The following is a 20871-nucleotide window of genomic DNA, read 5'->3' as shown; positions in this document are numbered from 1 at the left end:
GCTTTCTTAAGTTTTAACAGTGACAAAAATTCGAGTCCTAGGAATAGCTGATGTTACATACTTTATGAAGGTCTGTATTTCTCTCCAAGGTTTCAAGAGCTTATGTAATGACAGTTCATGCAGGAACACAGGGCAATTCCACCATCCTCAGTGGGCATCTATCAAATGTTCAACCTGCTGTTAAAGAACTACAGATCCTATCTGTGGGATCTGGTGTGCCTAACTAGACAGATGATCACCAACACTTCCTTAGCATTAAATATGTCCCAGACAATGAGACGTTATTTAGCACTGAGAAGACAAGACACGAAGGAGCCCCTGCAGTACACGTTACTAAGTGGAGGACGCCAATCTGAAGCAGCTCTTATTCAGTTAGGATTCCAACATGGAACATTCTGCAAACAAGGGGACAAGAGAAAGAGCAGTGGTCACCAGCACCTAAGGTTAAGGGAGGGAGGAACAGGTGAAGCTTGGGGACTTCCAGGCCAGCAGAACCACGGCAGAAGATACCGTCACGGTGGATGCGTGTCGTGATCTGTCCAGGCCCGGAAGGCACGGCAGCCGGAGTGAAGCTGAGGCTGGACGACGACAGTGTCTGTGAGGGCTCATCAGCTGCCGCGAGCGGAGTTCCCGGCGGAGGAAGTGGACCGCAGGGCTGGCTCCACGTGTGTGGGGGGAGGAGGCGTATGGGAACACTCTTGTACTCTCTGCTCAACTATGCTGCAAACCTAAAACTATTTTCTTTTTATGAAAATTGAAAGCGTTAACTGAAAAGTACTTGTGATTGTGTGCTGGGGTCTGTTTGCCCTTGGAGCTGAGTAAATCTGGCTGCAGACCGATTTTTAAAAGCAGAGGCGATACATACATGAGAACCTGTCATCAGAATGAGGCTCCGCTGCTGCCCAAGGAAGTTACTACTGTCCACTCACCCTCAAAGCACAGGGAACGCAGGCTTTTCTAGCCTTTAACTCCTCTTCAACCTCGCCAACACCCAGACTTCCACCAGGCTGTCTTAATCAATGCTTCCCTGACGCCATGAAGTGGAAATCCCCGCCTGAGGGAACAGAGTGTGACCCAACTTAGGAAAAGCTTTCATCAGCTTCCACCACAGTGAAGCACCAGGGCGGCTATCATGGGTCAAGTCACCACAGCAGGGCATTTCTGAGAGTGAAACGGGTGCTATTAGTAATTCTGGTTGGGCAAAAGGCAGAAACAGCACTATGGCTATTCCGCTTACAGGGAGCCTGAAGGGTGTGTACCATCGGAGTAGAAGGAAACCTCAACACAAAACTCCAGGTCAGTTAACTTCCAGCTGCAAATACAGTGATGTACAAACTTTTCCCAGAACTTTGAGAAACAATTTTTTAAAAACTCATTTATTTATGATAGGCAGACTGCATGAGAGTGAAAGTAGAGAGGGAGGATCTTCCATCCGCTAATTCACTCCCTAAAACGGTGGCAGTGGCCAGAGCTGGCCCAGGGCACGGCCAGGAGCTCCATCCGGGTCTCGCAGGTGGCAGGGGTCCACACACTCGAGTCACCTGCTGCTGCTTTCCCCGGCACACTGGCAGGAAGCTGGATCAGCACTCATACAGGAAGTCAGTGTCACAGACGGTGTCTCAACCTGCTGTACCAGAAGCCAGCCCCTGAACAGTAATTTTCCAAGAATCCCTTAACTGTTGGATACCTGTGTGTCAGATTCACATGTATCAAGTCCTCAAAAGCACTTACAAACTCCTGGTTTTATTATTTTCTCGCTACCAAAACTAATCAATCAGGATGGGTGTGTGGCTTAGCAGCTGCACCGCCACTGAGGACACCTGCAGTGCACATCAGAGCGCCGGAGCTGCAGTCCCAGCTGCCCTGGCTCCAGTTTCCTAAAGCGCACCTGGGGCAGCCGACCACGGCTCAAGCAGTGGGGTCCCTGCCACTCACGCAGAGACCTGGACTGAGTTATTGGCTTCCAGATTTGGCCTGGCCCAGTCTTGGCTGCTGGAGCACTTGGAGACTAAACGAACAGTTGGGAGCGTGCTCTTTGCCTACAATAAAAAATGAAAAAATGAAACAAGAAAGGATAAATCTTCCACCTCTCGGCTGGTTCAGATAAGTGCCCCATTAACCAGAATGTCTTGCATACTGTCAGGTATATTATTCAAGGCCCTGTTGCCCAGACAGACGAAAAAGCCACTCGATTTTAGACAGCAGCACGCAAGTGTCAATGAACCCTAGCTTTTACAAAAGGTAGCTCTCTACTTCACATCCTCAGAGTATTATCACTACACAGATATTCCAAAACCCTGAAAACCCTCAGGTCTGAAACACATCCAATCCTACGCATTTCAGATAAGGGACACTCAGCATGTACCAGGAAAATCATCAACTGTGGTGGAAGACAGGCCTTGACTGTGGGCTAGTGCCAATCATCTAGAAGGCACAATCACGTGCCCGCCCTCCAACAGTGTTTCAGAAATGAATACCAGAGTGCATGGTAATAAAACACTGCACATGTCAATGTACACTCTATAAAAATACAGGAATTGATTCACTTAATAAATACATATTAAAATCAGAAACCCCAGTCCTCTTGTTTGTATAATCAGAAGATTGGCACAGACTAGTTTGAAGGTCTTTTCAGCTTTAACATTCTACAAATCTGCATATTTCAAATCAATTAATTGAAGTTAGTGTCCTACGAATCTGTGAAGATGTACAAAGCAAAAAAGATACAGATTGTTGCAGGGAAGAAGTTCAGCTTCTCCATAACCACCTGGAATCAAAACCACACGGCTCTTCTTACGAAAAAGTAACTTTAAAGAAAACTCACACTGAGCAGGGAACAGGACATTCTTTATCCTTAACAAGATACTATTTTAAAAGATTACTAAGCACTAACATCTCTAAAAGCAAATTCACTTATCTTTTTTTTAAAGATTTATTTATTTGAAAGTCAGAGTTCCACAGAGAGGCAGGCAGACAGACAGACAGATGGGGCTTCCATCTGCTGAAACACTCCCTAATTGGGACCAACCGCTGGTGCTGCGCCGATCCGCAGCCAGAAGCCAGGAGCTTCCTCCAGGTCTCCCACATGGGCACAGGGGCCCAAGGACTTGGGCCATCTTCCGCTGCTTTCCCAGGCCACAGCAGAGAGCTGGATCGGAAGTGGAGCAGCCAGGACTTGAACCAGCGCCCATATGGGATGCCAGCACCGCACGCAGGCAGTGGCTTTTACCCACTACGCCACAGTGCCGGCCCCACAAATTCACTTTAATAGCAACTATTCCTTATTCATTATATGTCAGACATAATGCAAAGTATAGAACATAATCTATTTCACCATATAAAACAATCTACCTCTTGTTTTTTAAAGTCAGAATTAAATTTTATTTCACACACACTGACAGAAACTGTGGAAAACATTTACATTTTCCCACATACAGCTCAACATTTCTTTTTTTTTTTTTTTTTTTTTGTTTTTTTTTTTTGTTTTTTTATTTTTGACAGGCAGAGTGGACAGTGAGAGAGAGAGACAGAGAGAGAAAGGTCTTCCTTTGCCGTTGGTTCACCCTCCAATGGCCGCCGCTGCAGCCGGCGCACCGCGCTGATCCGATGGCAGGAGCCAGGATCCAGGTGCTTTTCCTGGTCTCCCATGGGGTGCAGGGCCCAAGCACCTGGGCCATCCTCCACTGCACTCCCTGGCCATAGCAGAGAGCTGGCCTGGAAGAGGGGCAACCGGGACAGAATCCGGTGCCCCGACCGGGACTAGAACCCGGTGTGCCGGCGCCGCAAGGTGGAGGATTAGCCTATTGAGCCACGGCGCCGGCCTAAGCTCAACATTTCAAAGGAATTTTCTTGCCATAAATAAGATCTTGCTAACTTATATAACTGAAGTAAGTTTGTGTTATTCAAGGTAAAGCAAAATGATTCAGTAAATGTTTACAACTTCTAAATCCACACATAAGCATACAGTTTCATTATTAATATCCTATAAAGTCCATTACTGAATTATTTTCATTACAATGAACCCCCATTTAAAAAGATGCATTCTTAATTTTGGTCAGTTGGAATACAGCAGAAAAATAACACAGTTCAAAATATCAAGCGTTCATTTTCGCTATATTTTTTAAAAAAAGATTTTATTTATTGGAAAGAGTTACAGAGCGAGAGAGACACAGAGACAGAGAGACAGAGACAGAGTTCTTCCATCCGCTGGTTCACTCCCCAAATGACCACAACGGCCAGAGCTAAGCCGATCGGAAGCCAGGAGCTTCTTCCGGGTCTCCTACGAGGGTGCAGGGGCCCAAGTACTTCGGCCATCTTATACTGTTTTCCCAGGCCATCAGCAGAGAGCTAGATCGGAAGTGAAGCAGCCAGGACTCGAACCAGCGCCCATATGGGATGCTGGCGGTGCAGGCCGCAGCTTGAACCTGCTGCACCACAGCCCCCATTTTTGCTACGTATTAAATTGTCTGGTAAATATACCACAGGACATGGTTCTGATTAACATTTATTGCGCATAAACTTGTTTTCAATAATTTTTGTCAGTAATCTGGAAACTTTGACTATTTAAAATCAAATGATTGCTATTTTTATGTCAGCACAGAAAACTAATCATTAAATATCATTTGACTAAATGAAAACTTAAAATAAGTTCACTGGCAGATAAAAACATTTTTCTAATGGACTTCTCAGGTCCTACAGTAGCTGGATTGAATCAAATGTACAGAATACAAACTATGCTACTAGGAAATGAAATCATTTCAGAAATTAGTTTTTAAGATTAGTCTTAACTATTTCAGAATATACTATAATATGATCTAATTATTCTTTCAGTTACATACAGAAAAATAAAAACACAGAATGATTTGTGACCTGGATTGAAAATTCTATTCTAATCACTGAACAGGTCTAAGGTTAGACTAATGTAGAGTTATTTGAAATGTTATACAGAAAGTTTTAAGTAATGGTTGTTTTCTTTAAAGGTGTGAATAGATTTTCAATACCAGAGGTCTGTGATTCAGAATGCCAGATTACAGCATTATTGACAGCAGATTCTATGGCAGTAAAGCAGTATTTGGTCTGCTATGAAGGACAATCAAGAAAGAACATTTTTCTCTTGAAGGGAGAAAAAAAGTATTAAACAGAAATGACATCAGGGAAAAGTCTGGTCCCCAAAATAAAAGGGCCGTTATTTGAAGACAGTAATATTACTCTTTACTGACACTTAAAAGCATTATCCCTATTATTAGGGATAATGTAATACTTTCTCCTTATTATGTATTACAATCATTACATAGGAGTGCACATATAAAAATACCAGACAGTGCACAGTGACTAAGCAACTTCAGAGTAAATCCATAAACTGAGTCACAGCGTGCAAAAATCTGATATCTTAACTGCTCATTCATATCTGCATAAATTTTCCTCAAGCATACTGTTAATTTTCAAATCATGTAATAAAAAATCTGACTGAAGTATTTTATTATTCTGCTAAGTTACAGTTAAGAAAAAGCAGCTAGCTGCTTCATCTGTATTAATACCAGTATAATGTGGATCACATTTTACAAACACCTGTATAAAACCTGAAATATCACGTACTTCTTATGAGGAGGCATTATTTAGTGTCATTGGCATGTAATCACAAAACATTTTAATACTGCAAACATTAGAAGTCTCAAGACTGGGCACAGGAGAAGGTTTACACTCTACAACAATGATGCTGGTATACTTCTGCACAAGGCCTCTTAACGATGTCAATCAATCGGAGGTAGGAGTTTATCAATGAATTGTTTGACATTCATCATTTCCTGCTGACATGAACTGTGCATACACCTTCATAGGTCTTAAAGGGTACACTGGCATGATTTACCAATGTTTGTAGTTTTCCCACAGTGAGAACCAAGGGCACTGGGGAATATGAGTATCTCCAACAGCACCACGGATAGGACCCTGTGGAAACGAAGCCCAAAGCGGAAGCCAGCGACTGAGTGCAGTGACACCTGTGGTAAGAGCAGTATATAGATACAGCTCCTCCCTGAGAAAATCCTCCCAAAATAATTCTGCCAGAAGGAATGCCACTCTTCACCTCTTGACCTATCAAAGCCTTTATTTTCTGCTGCCTGTTTAATAATTCCAGGTTCATCCTCCTGGAACCTAGTAAAAGTCCAATAATATCAAACCAGGAAGGCATAGCCAAGTCTGTATTTAATTCAACAGGCTAACGGGTGCATGCAGGCACATATATTTGATATGTGACCTTATGATGCCTGCAAAGGCTTCTGCCCATCCATGAAGGAAAATTATCACGCAGGTGGCCTTCCAGGCAGCAGAGCAGACATGTTATCACACTCACACCGACTGGGCCCACAGCAGAGCGCCCAGCCTAGGCCCACGGGTTTGCGAGCCCGAGACCCAGCCCCGCAGATGCCCGCTCACCTCTCAAGGTCGCACTCACCTCTCAAGGTCATCAATGCCTTCCACAGCGAGTGCACAGGCAGGATGAGCAGCCTGGAGAGGAACCCTCAACCTGGAACACCTCTGACCACAGTGATGTTCACTATGGATGATGAGAACTACACAACACCTACGCACATGTTGTAATCCAACTATACCCTGGCTTAGAATGATGGGAACGCCTCCTTCTGCTTCATCAAGGTTACCAGTCCAGGCTTTTTCATTACATATTCCCAAATATCTGAGTTGCCTACACAGAAACTCCTTGTCAGTCTGAATTTTAAAAGTATCACATTATTAACTGACACCAATTTTTACTAAAAAGCCAGAGAGAATGACATAGAGATATTCCATCTACCGGTTCACTACCCAAATGCCCACCACAGCTGGGGCTGGGCCAGGCTGAAGCTGGGAGCCCAGAATTCCGTTGTGGGTAGCAGGGACGTGACCACGACTGGAGCCATCATGACCGCTGCCACCTTCCAGGGAGCGCCCCAGCAGCAAGACTGAAGCGAGAGCAGAGCACAGCTCAAACCCAGGCATGCCAACATGGGCTGTGGGGCCACGGCGGCATTTCATACACTGTGCTGCACACCTACTTTTTTTTTAAAACATAGTCTTTTCTTTTTAAAATGTATGACCTTTTTTCATCTGGTATTCCTGCCTAGTGCACTGTAACGTGGGAGCAGACCTCCAATGCAGCAGACCATCCACCACTATTTCCCCTTCAGGATTACTTACTATTTGCATTCTCATCAACTTGGTCCGCTATACGTTAGGAAGTAATGTGTACAGTAAGGCAGAGGATCAAGGTACATCACTTAGTGTCTCAAACATCAGCAAGGGGCTGGTACTGTGTTGTAGAAGGTTAAACCCATGGCCTGTGGAACTGGCATCCCACATGGACATTGCTTCAAGTCGCGGCTGCTCCACTTCCAATCCAGCGCCTTGCTAATGCACCTGAGAAAGCAGCAGAGGGTGGCCCAAGTGGGAGACTCAGGTGAAGCTCCTGGGCCAGCCCTGGTCATTTCAGCCACTTGGGGTGTGAAGCAGCAGATGGAAGATTTCTGTCTCTCCCTCTCTCTGTAACTGTCTTTCAAATAAATAAATCTTTTAAAAAGCAAAGTTATTTCCAGAATGCTTTCACTAAAAATTAGCGGTTGTCCCAGGAACTACCCACGAGTAAGACATTAAATGTGTGAGTATTCAAATTTCTGCCCAAAAGCACGCCTGAGGAAAAAATTAGTGATATGTTTTTCTTTTCCATTCAGTGAACTTCTTCCCAACGTGGACTGGAAAGGCCCTCTCGGCAGATATTTTCAATACCCAGGATGGGCCTTCACCAACGTGACTCCCATTAGTGACAGCCACACAGGTGTGTTCCCGGCTCCACCCACGTACAGAAATGAAGGTATATGCCACTTCAGCGATGTTTTCAAAAAGAAGCTGTAAACATCAAGATGGATTACAACATACTGAACACATCACAGTATGTAAACAACATGTCTACACAGAACAAGCTTCGAACGCACAAAAAGCAACACTAATGGTGCACATTCCTGGGGAGGGAGGCAACAGGTCAGAGGAAGAACTGAAGTATTTTACTTTAAACACCTGGGTCTCATGGAAGTTACCACGTAAGCAATTTCTTTCATAACTTTTAGAAGCGCAGTAACTCTTGAGAAATGCAACAGTGCCATTCACGGATGCCAGCTACGCTGCGATGCAGAAGGACTTGCTCTTCCTGCCAACTGATGACGACCGAGGCAGCGCGGCTCCAAGGTCACGGATCTGGTCACCGCGGGCTCACCTGGTACCCCAGGCCTGCCGCGCGTTCCCAGTGCTGCATTCTGAGACGTGAAGACCAGACACAACGCTTGAGCGCTTTCTTTCAGTGACAGTGTTGCAGAACGGGGACGGACACCGACTAGACACCACCCAAAACACGTGACATTCAAACCAAACTCTTCTCATCCAGGCTTTAAAACGCTGCTGAAATGTGCACGCCTCTTGCTGAAATACAAACGCCAGGAAGCTCACAGCTGTGATTTCTGAGCAGTTTCCACTACAGCCGCATGCCGCCCCTCCGGTGAGAGCTGTTCCCCTGAAAGTATACGGAGTTCCCCTCTCACCTCCAGCTGTAAGGGGCTGCCCCTGGCACCATCTCACCCGCACCTGAATGGTACCATCCACCTGACACTGGGGAGCAAACTGGATGCGCTACGGGCAGACGCTGACACGGGCCAGTCCACAGCAGTACCTCGCAGTTCACAAGCAGCAGTCATTACCGCCGCCTGCCTGGAGTGCTTTCTGCCCTGATGGCCTTAGCTCCATCAGGAATTAACTTCCTTTGTGACACCCCTCAAAGACGTAGCTGATGTTTCTGAAAAATCAGATAGCATGACCCTGTGGGGATTAAAAGCTTTGAAAAAGCATTCAAACAAATCTCAAGGACTGGGGGCAGGGGCGGCATTTGGTGCAGCGGTTAAGCTGCCACCTGGGGTGCCTACATCCCATTCCAAAGTGTCTGGGTTAGAGCTGTGGCTGGGAGGCAGCATGATGACCCCAGTGGGCGGATCCTTGTCACTCTGTAAGACCTCGACTGGGCTCCAAGCTTCTGCTTGGCCCAGTCCTTACTGTTGCAGGCATTTGGGGAATGAACCAGTGGATGGGAGCACACTTTGTCTATCAAATCAACAAAAAAAATTTTTAAGTGTAACAAAAATTTCCACCATACAAAGAAAATCATTATACACCTAGTAGGAAACTATTCCGAAGCCATAACATGCAAACACTCCTGCTCAAAATCATCAGTCACCTAAACCACACTTGCATAATATGCTATCCCTCTAACAAGGATTCAAATAAAACAGCCAAGAATTTGAATTTAAGAGTGCCAGAAGTTGGCCGGCGCCACGGCTCACTAGGCTAATCCTCCGCCTTGAGGCGCCGGCACACCAGGTTCTAGTCCCGGTCAGGGCGCCGGATTCTGTCCCGGTTGCCCCTCTTCCAGGCCAGCTCTCTGCTGTGGCCAGGGAGTGCCAGTGAGACCCCATGGGAGACCAGGAGAAGCACCTGGCTCCTGCCATCAGATCAACGCGGTACGCCGGCCACAGCGTGCCAGCCGCAGCGGCCATTGGAGGGTGAACCAACGGCAAAGGAAGACCTTTCTCTCTGTTTCTCTCTCACTGTCCACTCTGCCTGTCAAAAAAAAAAAAAAAGAGTGCCAGAAGTTTATCTAGAAACAACTGAAGACAACAGAAGGAACAGGGCTGAGCAGATATGGGTAAGAAAAGACTAAGTTGATAAACAGGAGGGCAAATGAAAACCATGCATTCACCTAGCTGAGAGAGCTCTCCAGGACACCAACAAGCCTGCTGTGGGGAACCAGGACAAGCAGAATCTGAGGCTGGGGATAAAGCCCACGTTTCCTATGTTGTTTAACCATTTAGATCATTCTCTTAATTATTAAACAAAAGTTAAAGAAAAAGCTGCTAGGTTCAAGACAAAATGGCAAAATGTCTATGAGTACAACATTTTCTAAGAACCAAAAACATGTGGTTTCAAAACAAGTCACTGAGTAATTGTTAGAAAATTTTAGCTTCCTAGTAAAAATCACATTGCTAAATCTCTAACTCAAGCAGTAACTATCAGAACACGCAACTTCGATGGCACAATTTTGCAGGTGCAATCAATTATTCCAGCGTTGGCCAAGCTACCAGGTCCAAGATCGTGTTTACAAATGAAGATCACTGCGAGCTGGCCACACTCCTGCTGAAACCTAACCTGAAGACAGACAGTGATCGAAATGTGCGTGTTCAAGGTTGCCAGCATCAGCCTCCACACACCACAAATAACAAGTAGGCTGTGTGTTAACTCAAGAAATTTTTTTAAAACATTTAATTGAAAGGCAGAATGACACAGGGAGACAAATCTTCCTTTCACAGGTTCACTCCCTAAATGGCTGCAATGTCGTGGGGCTGGGCCAGACCAAAGCCAGGAGCCTGGAACTCCACCCACCCCGGTATCCATGGGGCGGGCGGGGCAGGACCCCAAGTATCCGAGTCATCTGCTGCGGCTGCTTTCCCACGCGCATCAGCAAGGAGCTGGATGGGAAGCGGGACAGCTAAGACCCTAACTGGAGCTCCGATATGGATGCCAGTGTTGCTAGCAGCTCAACCCACTGTGCAGTGCCAGCCTCCCAAAAACTTCATTTTAATTGCTCCCTTATTAAAAAATAAGAGGGTTTGAATATCCTCTATATTAAACATTTCAAGGGACCAGTAGTGTGGTAAAGCCACTCCCTGCAGCGCTGGCATCCCTTATGGGCCCCTGTTGGAGTCCTGGCTGTTCCACTTCCGATCCAACTTCCTGCTTAATGTGCCTAGGAAAGCAGTGGAAGATGGTCTAAGTGCTTGGGACCCTGCACCCAACATGGAGACCTGGAAGAAGCTCCTGGCTTCAGATTGGTCCAGCTCCGGCCATTACAGAACTTGGGGAGTGAACCAGCAGCCAGAAGATGTCTCTCTCTCTCTAACTCCGCCTTTCAAATAAATAAATAAATAAATAAATCTTTAAAAAGATAGCAAGTTCATCTTAAAAAAAAACTCCTAATTTTATGTAACTACTTCAACCATAGAACATACAACTAACTTTCAAATTGATTTAGAAAACATCAATGTAACTCAGTGCAGGGTATTAGCGCCAGTTTGACCAAGAGCTTATATTGTGTGAGAAACAATGCTAGTTTGGCACTTTCTGTACGTGATCATCATTCTCTTTCTTCTAAGTTTAAATTTTTAAGATTTTTTATTCTTATATTTTTTTATTTTATTCGAAAGGGAGAGGGAGAGAGATACTTGGTGCCAGAGCTGTGTGGGGCCTCGGCCTGTAGTGCTGGCATCCCACATGGGCACCGATTCAGGTCCGGCTGCTCTACTTCAATCCAGCTCTCTGCTGCGGCCTGGGAAAGCAGTGGAGGATGGCCAAGTCCTTGAGCCCCTGCACTCGCGTTGAGGACCTGGAACAAGCTCCTGGCTTCAGATCAGCGCAGCTGCAGCCACCTGGGGAGTGAACCAGCAGATGGAAGGTCGGTCGGTCAGTCTCTCTCTCTCTCCCCTCTGCCTCTCTGTAACTCTTTCAAATAAATAATAATCTTTTCAGCCTCCTGCTAATGCACCTGGGAAAGCAGATGGCCCAAGTGCACCCACGTGGGAGACTCGGAAGACGTTCTTGGCTTCTGCCTTCGGATGGGCCCAGCTCCAAACGTGTAACCATTTGGGGAAAACACCACTGGATATAAGATTCTCTCTCTCTCTTCCCCTCTCAACTTTGTGCCTTTCAAATAACAAATAAATAGATCTTAAAAAAAATTTTTTTTAACTAGAAAGAAACTGCATCCCTCAACTGAGCTAGTAACATTCACTTATTTGGTGTCCCTCGATCAGAGTTATAGTGCAGCAACAGAGAATTTCTGAAAAATGGCAGTCCTTAGGCCGAAGTCCCAGAAACATCCTTATCAAATAGCATCGGGCAACAGTGTCCTGAATTGTAAGTACGGGAAAGAGACAAACTGCTGAAAAACGGCCCGAGTCTCCCTGTGCATCTCCTTTCTGAAAACAGCCTGAACATTCAGAGTTAAGGGTCAAGTTACTGTCAAATATAAAATAGCTGAATTGAAGAAAACACATAGGAATGGTATCAAAATAAACACTAGTTATATTTTCTCAAATAAAATTTACAATGTTAACATGAGTTTCCCCACATTAATCTACTTCAGAAAGATTTCTTTTATTGCACAAAACTCACAAAGTTACAAGTCTCTAAGTTTTCAATGCAAGGCCAAAGTGGCAAAGCCAACACTCTTCCAGGGCTGCACGATTCTGTGAATAAACACTCTGCCTGTTTACCTCAAATCCACAAACAACGGGGCATCCTGCTTGGCGCCTGGCAGTCCTGCTCTCTAAACTCAGCGAGCGCCAGCAGCACTGAGACCCCAGCATAGCTGTTCTGTCACTGAGGAAGTCTTGGGAGTGAGGACCTGAGTGCTCTCTCCAGGCGACAGGGCTTTGTTTTTTAAAAGATTTATTTATCTGAAAGGCAGAGTTACAAAGAGAGGTAGAGACAGAAAGAGAGGGAGAGAGAAAGAAAGGTGTTCTATCCTCTGGTTCACACCCAAATGGCCCCAACAGCTGGAGCTGAGCCAACCCAAAGCCAGGAGCCAGGAGCTTCGTCCAGGTCTCCCACATGGATGCAGGGGCCCAAACACTTTGGACCACCCTCTGCTGATTTCCCAGGCACATTAGCAGTGAGCTGGACCAGAAGTGGAGCAGCCGGGACTGGAACGGACATCCACATGGGATGCCGGTGCTGTAAGCCAGGGCCATAACCCACTGTACCACAGCACTGGCCCTGACAGAGCCTTCTTAGGAGCTCACATTTACCATGGGAAACGAGCAGCCTAACTTTAAGGACAAAGGTTAAACTTTTACTAAGTTCCATCTGAAGTCTAGCGAACTCTTTATCAATTATGCTTCTTTATGTTAAACATCGATTGGAATAATCTCACAGGCTAGGTTTCTGATACTGAAACAAACAGCAGTTGCTTATGGAGGTTATAATGAATGGAATTCTGTTTTAAGGCAGGTATTAAAAGCTACTTTAATGGATTCCAAAATTAATCTATCATTTTCCTTGAATTCACAGTGACAGGACTTCAACGATGAAATAAGCTAATTCCTGACTCTTCCAAACACGTGGGAATCCCATTTCATTTCTTCCTCATTCCCAGCTTTTTCCTCCTAGTGAGTTCCTAAGCAAGCACTAGGTACACCAGGAGGAGAATGAGGTCCCTCTCCACAGGCTCTCTGCCCTACTTAGAATGTCTGACAATGACAAGTGAAAATAACTCTTCTTCCGACAGCCTCATTAAAATCATCCTAACACAAAACCTGAGTATTTCTTCCCCAGCCCTAGGCCACCGCTCTTTGATAGAGCAGCCCATCTTTGGAGACTGCCTAATTCCCTCACTTCATTTACACTGCTACCTCGAAGGTATTAATAGACAAGCACACCCCAGCCCCCAGCGCTCCCTTTTCCTAAGTTTAGCTCCTTCAGGCTCTGCTCCTGAAGCTCTAAGCTACCATCCACACAGAATTATCTGTCTTCCTGACTGTGCTCAGAGCGTATTCCCAGTTACCTGTACGACCCTAGTACGACAACCTGTCAGGACTGTAATTCCCCCCATGCCTGATCCCTACAGTCCTGGTAAGGGTAACTCCATGAGAATCCCCTGCAAGCCCCACACTCGCTCTTCGCCAGGGAGCAACCTCCTGGTCCGCATTAAGGCCATTTCCCCATCTCCCCTGGCGAACGCTCGGGACTCAGCGGTGATGAATACAATTTCAACGCTGGAGCTGCCCGCTATTTTTTCCCCAGGCGCTCCATAATGGTTCCCCAGTCTGCTAAACTTGTATAATCAAAAAACCCCAACTGCATTTAACACACTCTTCAGTCTATGAATTTTAAAGTATTTCACAGACAGCTGCCAGCAAATGATAAGGACATTTTTCTTGCCTCTTTCTCCTCCAAGAAGCAATGTCTAAAAACAGGAAAAAACTCTGCTGCTCTAGGATCCTGAGCGATGATCCTGCTTCCCCTCCCTGTCCCTCCCCTTGGCAAGCACTCAGGTTACCTACACTCACCAGAAAGGTGCCTCGTACAGCACACGAGTGAGCATCAGCTGGGAATAAGCAGCAGTGGTCCTGGCCCTGCACTCACCCATAACCCAAAGGCAGGGGCTAGGGAATAAGGAACACAGCCCTAAAAGAGAGAACAACTAAACACACTGGAAAAGTTATGTCTCCACTATGATATTAAAATTACTGTGGCTTCCCTTTTTTCTAAAGCTTAAACAGGAAAAAAGATCAGTATTATATAAATAATGGCTAATGTAAAATTCAAAAATGCTATATACTCTTTACTAACAACTAATAGTATAAGTTGATTTTACTGATGAATGACTTGTGAAAATCCTTACTGTGTTTACAAAAATCGTAATTATTCCAGATTAAAATGGTATACTCTCATGAAAAATAGAATGATTACCCCAAAGCTGAAAATGCTGTTTTCCAAACAGCTCAGTTTCAATGGCCCATCGATGAATCATGAAATCAAGTCGGAAGGTCACTACAGTTTTCTAAACACATCAGAGTAAGGGTAGGTACTGTTTCACAACATATATTGCACATGATGCTGCATATTTGTTAGTCACAAACTCTGGGTCACAAAATGTTTGAAAGCCTTTTTTAAAAAGAGCTCTTTTTTTTGGTGAGCTTTTCTATTTTTAAAGGTATTTAGTATGATTACATGTAAACCAAATACTCTAACATAAATTAACCCATTCTAACTGCATTTCAGGTCCCAGAAAAAGTCTAGTTCATAATGTTAACATTTTAGGTTATTTTTAAATAAGCAAAGACATGGCTGATAATGGCTCAAAACAGATGGACTTATCACAATGCTGAAAACACAGGTTTTTAGCACATCACTTGTTTTACTGTTGTATGTTTGAAATTCTAACAAAAATTGTAAAAGCAAAGCAAGGAAATGGACCTACCTACCAAACAACAAGAGTCAAATAAGCAAGTGTGTAAGTTGGGACACCTAACATTTCTAGGAAAATCAACCCAGGACCTTCCTCAGGATTAACTCAGGTAACACCTGGAGCACCTTCTTTAATTGTAAAGGTTTTAGTGGTCTTAAAAATACACAAGGGATCAGAGGAACAAAGTCACAGATGGAAAACAAACTTCCTCAAAGAGCAAAATAAGATACAAACAGTTAAGTGTGTTTCATTGTCTCTTGAGTAGTTAACCACTTTTCAAGCAACAGAAAGAACACAAAATATCTACCTACCTGGCAGGAATTTCATTTCTTAATTGTCTTAATTCACAATGGCAATTTCCCCAGCAAGGCTACTATGAGATCTCTGTAACAGACACCATTCTGCTTTCCTTGAAACAAGAATCGCAAGAGTTATCTGAAGTACACTGAGAAGCAGTTGAATTTCAGAACACCGCATGCCTCAAAGTCCATTTTCATGATTTCCAAAATTAAATTTCTAAAAACTTTTAAACCAGAAAGCATTATTGTCACTACCCACTGGAGACAGTACCTAAGCTGCAAAGAACCAAGTAATTTTCTAGTACTGGAAGAAAATTCAGACATCCTAGTCTGGTGGTTTTCAAATACTACCATGAAGAAGAATCAGTGTCATAATTCATAGATGTAACACACTTTTGCCTGTTTCTATGTCTCTTACTGATTATGGAACACCATGCCTTGTTAGCATGCAATCAAAAAAACAGGAAAAATCAAAAAGGGCTTCATCGTGTATTTTATTTTTGACCACTTGCAGAATCTCAGAATCCATCTGTGATGTGATTAAAACTATCGTGGAACAAATTGGGACTTGAAGTTTTATTACAGTAGAACCTTACATGGTATATAGAACCCTGACACTTTCAGAATGGTATTACATACTCTGGTTTATATTCCATTATCTACTCGATTTGAAGCAATATTTGGGTATAACAATGTCAAAACACAAAGACATGCAGCATATCCAAACTGAAATACTTCTGGAAAATATCAAACAATGATTATCTGGTAAGAAGGTAAGTCTCAAAAACTCCATACAGGTTTTCAGAAATGTAAAAGCACATTATTTAGCACTGCGTAGCAAAGGAACTTAATACACATTCCCATCAGACTGACCACACTCTGAACAGTCAACTGGGGGGGGTCTGAAATACAACAAAGACAGGAAACCAGCAGGTGCCTGAGGAACGGCGAGTACCGCCCCCTAACCTACTATGTGCCAAGAGATGTCCATGATAGTCAGTAAACTTCATTTCCACACAGAGACACCAACTGAAAGTTCTGAAGAATCAGGTCAAAATAACCTCAAATGAATTAGGTTTGACTAATAAATGTTTATCTTTGTTACATACAGAAAAGCAAAAAAAAAAAAAAAGGCATACTTTCAGGTAATAAACTAAACTGAAATTAAGATCAAATTTTGGCTATGTCTCCTAAATTGAATGAACTCTTGAAAAACAGATACATTTTATTGTGTCTTCACTGATTTATTTTTATAAATATAAAATATTTCAGGGGCCAGCACTGTGGCCTAGCTGGTAAAGCCTCCACCTGCAGTGCCGCCATCCCATATAGGTGCCGGTTTGAGACCCAGCTGCTCCACTTCCGATCCAGCTCTCTGTTATGGCCTGAGAAAACAGAAGACGGCCAGTGTTTGGGTCCCTGTACCTATGTGGGAGACCCAGAAGAAGCTCCTGGCTTCAGATCAGCTCAGCTCCAGCCGTTATGGCCATCCAGGCGAGTGAATGAACAGATGGAAGACCAAACTTTCTCCTGCCTCTTTACTCTACCTTTTAACTAAATAAATAAATCTTTAAAAAAAAATAAAGAAAGAAAGAAAGGAAGACAGAAAGAAAATATCTATTTCAAAGTCCAAGAGAGTGAGAGACCTTCCATGCCCTGGTTCGCTCCCCAAATATCTTCAACAGCCCAAGCTGGAGCAGGCTGAGCCAGGAGCCCAGATTTCAATCTAAGTCTCCTACATGGGTGGTAGAGGAGGAAGTTGGAATCCGAAGTGGAGCAGAGACTGAACCCCAGGCACTCAGATATGGGATGTAGGCATCTCAATTGGTGTCTTAACTGCTGCGCCAAACACCCACCCCATAGTCACTGCTTTAAATTTAGACATTAATTTCACTGAAATAAGATCACTTTTAAATTCAGTAAGAAATTTATTTAGGTTTACAAGCCTGTAAAATATAAAAGTTCACAATCAGTTAATTTTACAAGAGAGGTTTCTTATTTTAGGAATTCGAGGTGGGGGGGGGGGGTGGGCAAGTCCAAAGAAAACTAACAAATTTAAAACTGCATCATATCTAAGGTCCCTAAAATTAAACTCCGTATCAATGGCATTTAAAAGTTTAGGTAAAATAATGTTTTATTTAAAGAGGCATACTAAAAGCCAAGCCAATGGTTGTACAACACAACCTGCACCACTGGTCTGCTTATTCTTTCTGACAGACGCTGTTTTTCCCAGACACTCCTCAAATGAAGATTCCTTCCACATCCCCGCCCCTGCTTCTCCCGGAAAGCTGCGGCCTCTCTTTCCCCTTCTCTACAATCCACACTCTACTCTCCCCGTCCAGGCCGCGCTCTCCTTGTAAATAATGCACTCTACAATACACATCAAAAATACTGTAATGAAACTCACTCTTTCCAAAACTTCCTGGCATAATTTTACTCAAACTTTCATTAAACACTTCCTGTAAGGGGACTCAACATGGCCAATTCTTTTCTATATACTTCATTTCAATCGATACCATCACCTTCATTCCTTTCCCAACTAGCTGCTTTTAAAAACAAACATCTTCATACACAAAGAAAGTTTCCAATTTTATATTTGAAACATCTTTATCTTAAAAAGCACCTCTAATTAAAAAAAAAACAAATAAACAAAAAAAAACAATGTCCAAAGTTACAGGGCACTTTTCTAGTCAGACCTGGCAATTTCTGAAGGCCTGGTTAAATCATTACTTGTTTAAAAAAACAGAATTAAGAGCCTACAATAACACATTGCCTTTTAATAACAGCTAACAATATATTCCACAAGAGAAAATGGTTCACATCAAAACTGTTAGTGAAAAAAAAAAAAAAAAAGTCCTTCATAAAGAATCTTCACAAGGATCTGTGTGCCTCATACAAAGTCAGATCTATAATAAATTTCAATCTCAATTACAGCAAATAAACAGTGAAACGCATTTATATTTAAGGGGTTTACTTCCTTTGTTACATTCACAGGTCAAGCTCTGTGTCTGCCAACTCAAAAACCCATCTACACCTCCTTCTAATGTGGATTGGGTACAAACCCAGGAGCACGACCCTCCCAGACCGCCGACCGGCTTCTCCCAGCGCTGCTCCACTCTCCCAGGAGTGAACGCTAGTCACCAGGGAGACGGGAGGCTGGTGATCTCCTCAGGACAGGCTTCACTTCCAAGTAAACTATTTCTCCTCATCACATCTTACTCACATGAATTATGTTAAAATCTGTTGCTGGACATGCGGCATGTCATTTGTACCACAGCTGCCACAGGTAGGATTTGTTTTCTTTTACTTATTTTGATTCACCCAAAGAAGAGACGCATAATCAATAGCAAACACGCCTCTTAACAGTGTACTCAAATCTGCCAACCAGTAAAGCAAACAGCACTTGATAGAAGAGGATCCATGAATCACTTACTGCAAATACTGGCACTCTTGCAAAGCATAATGTTCAGAACTACCTGGTGTCACCCAAGCAAACCGATTTCTTAAAATTCAGCTCATTAATAAAATTCATTAGATTCCTTACTTTCCTCCACTGAAGAACAATGTTAATTATCCAATTTTTCCAGTATGAACTCGGCTCCACATTCACTCAGTAAGCTGACAGCTCTAAGGCTCCTACTGTGCACCAGGACACTGCATCCGACCTCTCACTCACAGCAACATTACTCCGTGGAAAGCTGACACCTGCCCACAGGACAGAACACCGGGCCCTGAAAGACAGCAAGCCCATGAGTGCTGCAGACAACCGAGTGGACACAGGACTTCTCATCCCACTCAGCAGCTGCAGGCACTGTGAGCTGGTCCAGCTGGTCTTTTTTTTTTTCTTTTTTTAAGATTTATTTATGTATTTGAACGGCAGAGTTACAGACAGGAAAAAGGGAGAGAGAAAGAGGTCTTCCATCCGCTTGTTCAGTCCCCAAATGGCCACAATGCCCGGGGCTGGGTCAGGACAAGGCCAGGAACTCCATCCGGATCTCCCCCAAGGGCAGCAGGGGCCCGAGTGCCTGGGCCATCTTCCACTGCCTTCCTAGGTGCATCAGCAGGGAGCTGGATCCTAAGTGGAGCAGCTGAGACTCAATCGACCACCCATATCCGATGCCGGCATCGCAGGTGGCAGCTCAACCCAACGTACCACAACACTGGCCCCAGCTGGTTACTTTTCTAAGAGAGTTATGTAAGCTGAAGCACAAATCTCTGTGTGGGGCCTTTAAGCGGCCTATTTACCTTTATTCAAGATCACAGCAGCATTAACATTCAAGTGCTCAAAAATTACATGAAAATTAGCAATGCTACTTTTTAGAAAGATGGTTAACAGTCTACATTCACTGGGACTCACAATATGCCAGGCTGAACTCCGAAGCAGCAGCCATTATTTCACTTCTCACAGCCTCCCTGGAGGGTCCACAGCACTGCCACCCCACTTCACAGAGGATGGACTGAGGCTTGTCTTATCCCAGGTCACTCAGCCAGACGGCCGGACTCAAACCCAGGGCCATCAGCGTCTACAGCCAGGGCTCCTGCCCACGTACACTGCATGGTTTGTTCTTACTCAACTGTAGTCTGAGGCTTCTGCACGTCTTACAAGGTTACTTTTCAGGACAAATTTCTCCCCTAACATGAACTACATTTTTGACGATACATACAAAATTCAACAAAGACTACTTGCAACTGTTCTCTTCCAAGTCTGAACATTTGGATGGGAAAAAACAAAAACAAAAAACCACATCTGGATGCAAGCCTGAGTCCCTGTGGCAATGGGTCACAGACTCAGTTTGGAGAAGAGACCCTCGGCGTCAGCAAGGCCATAATCTTCATTTTAGGAATAACAAGGCAGAGCCATTTTGAAAAACATCTATATTCAACCTCAATTACCACATTTCCAATCCAGAAACACTTGAGGTTTTTTTTCCTCTCCCAAAGCATCAATGTAATCGATAATCTAACGTTTCAACATCATACAGGGCATGGTATGCCTCTCAAAAGGACTGCAAGGAAACACGACTTCAGACTCAAGGCCCGTCTACCACAGGCCAATTCCCAGTTGCAAGCCTGAGCATGATCCCAACACAAGACTACAGAAAGCTATCGATGACATCCTTAACTATTTACCACCTCAAACTCAGGCAGCCGCTTCTTCCTAGAATTACCTTTGCATTCATCTGGGTCAGCTAACCAAGGGCTGGGCTGCACTTCACGGGTCAGCTCACGTGCCTGGAAAGGCGCACTAGCTGCATCTAGCGCACGTCTCACTGCAAGCAGCCAGGAGCACTGCGGGCCTATCGAAACCCGCACTGTAGTTGCTAAGAAACTACGATTCCTGCGTATTATAAATCAGCGGCAAGCGGCCTTGCCAGCGGAGATCACACCCGGGAAGAGCAAGAATCTCCCACCGACTATGCAGAAGGAAGCCCTGCTATTCCCACAGATCAACCAGCACCGGGCAGTCTGGGAGACACGTCGCTAGCACGGGTGAAAAACCGAAAAGACGCCAGACTA

General features: G+C 44.3%; 1 protein-coding gene and 1 pseudogene across 1 annotated transcript in view; both read right to left on the bottom strand.

The window, feature by feature from the left end:
• The window catches only part of NPTN (neuroplastin), a 69775-nt gene that overhangs the window by 47629 nt on the left and 1275 nt on the right, over positions 1 to 20871 (bottom strand). The window lies entirely within an intron of this gene.
• Positions 790 to 6336, bottom strand: LOC138844580 (acyl-protein thioesterase 1 pseudogene; annotated as a pseudogene).

The sequence above is a fragment of the Oryctolagus cuniculus genome, chromosome 12, assembly GCF_964237555.1.
Source record: "Oryctolagus cuniculus chromosome 12, mOryCun1.1, whole genome shotgun sequence".
In the NCBI taxonomy this organism is placed as follows: Eukaryota; Metazoa; Chordata; class Mammalia; order Lagomorpha; family Leporidae; genus Oryctolagus; species Oryctolagus cuniculus.
The sequence above is the reverse complement of the archived record's forward strand: the minus strand, read 5'-3'. Positions and strand labels throughout refer to the sequence as shown.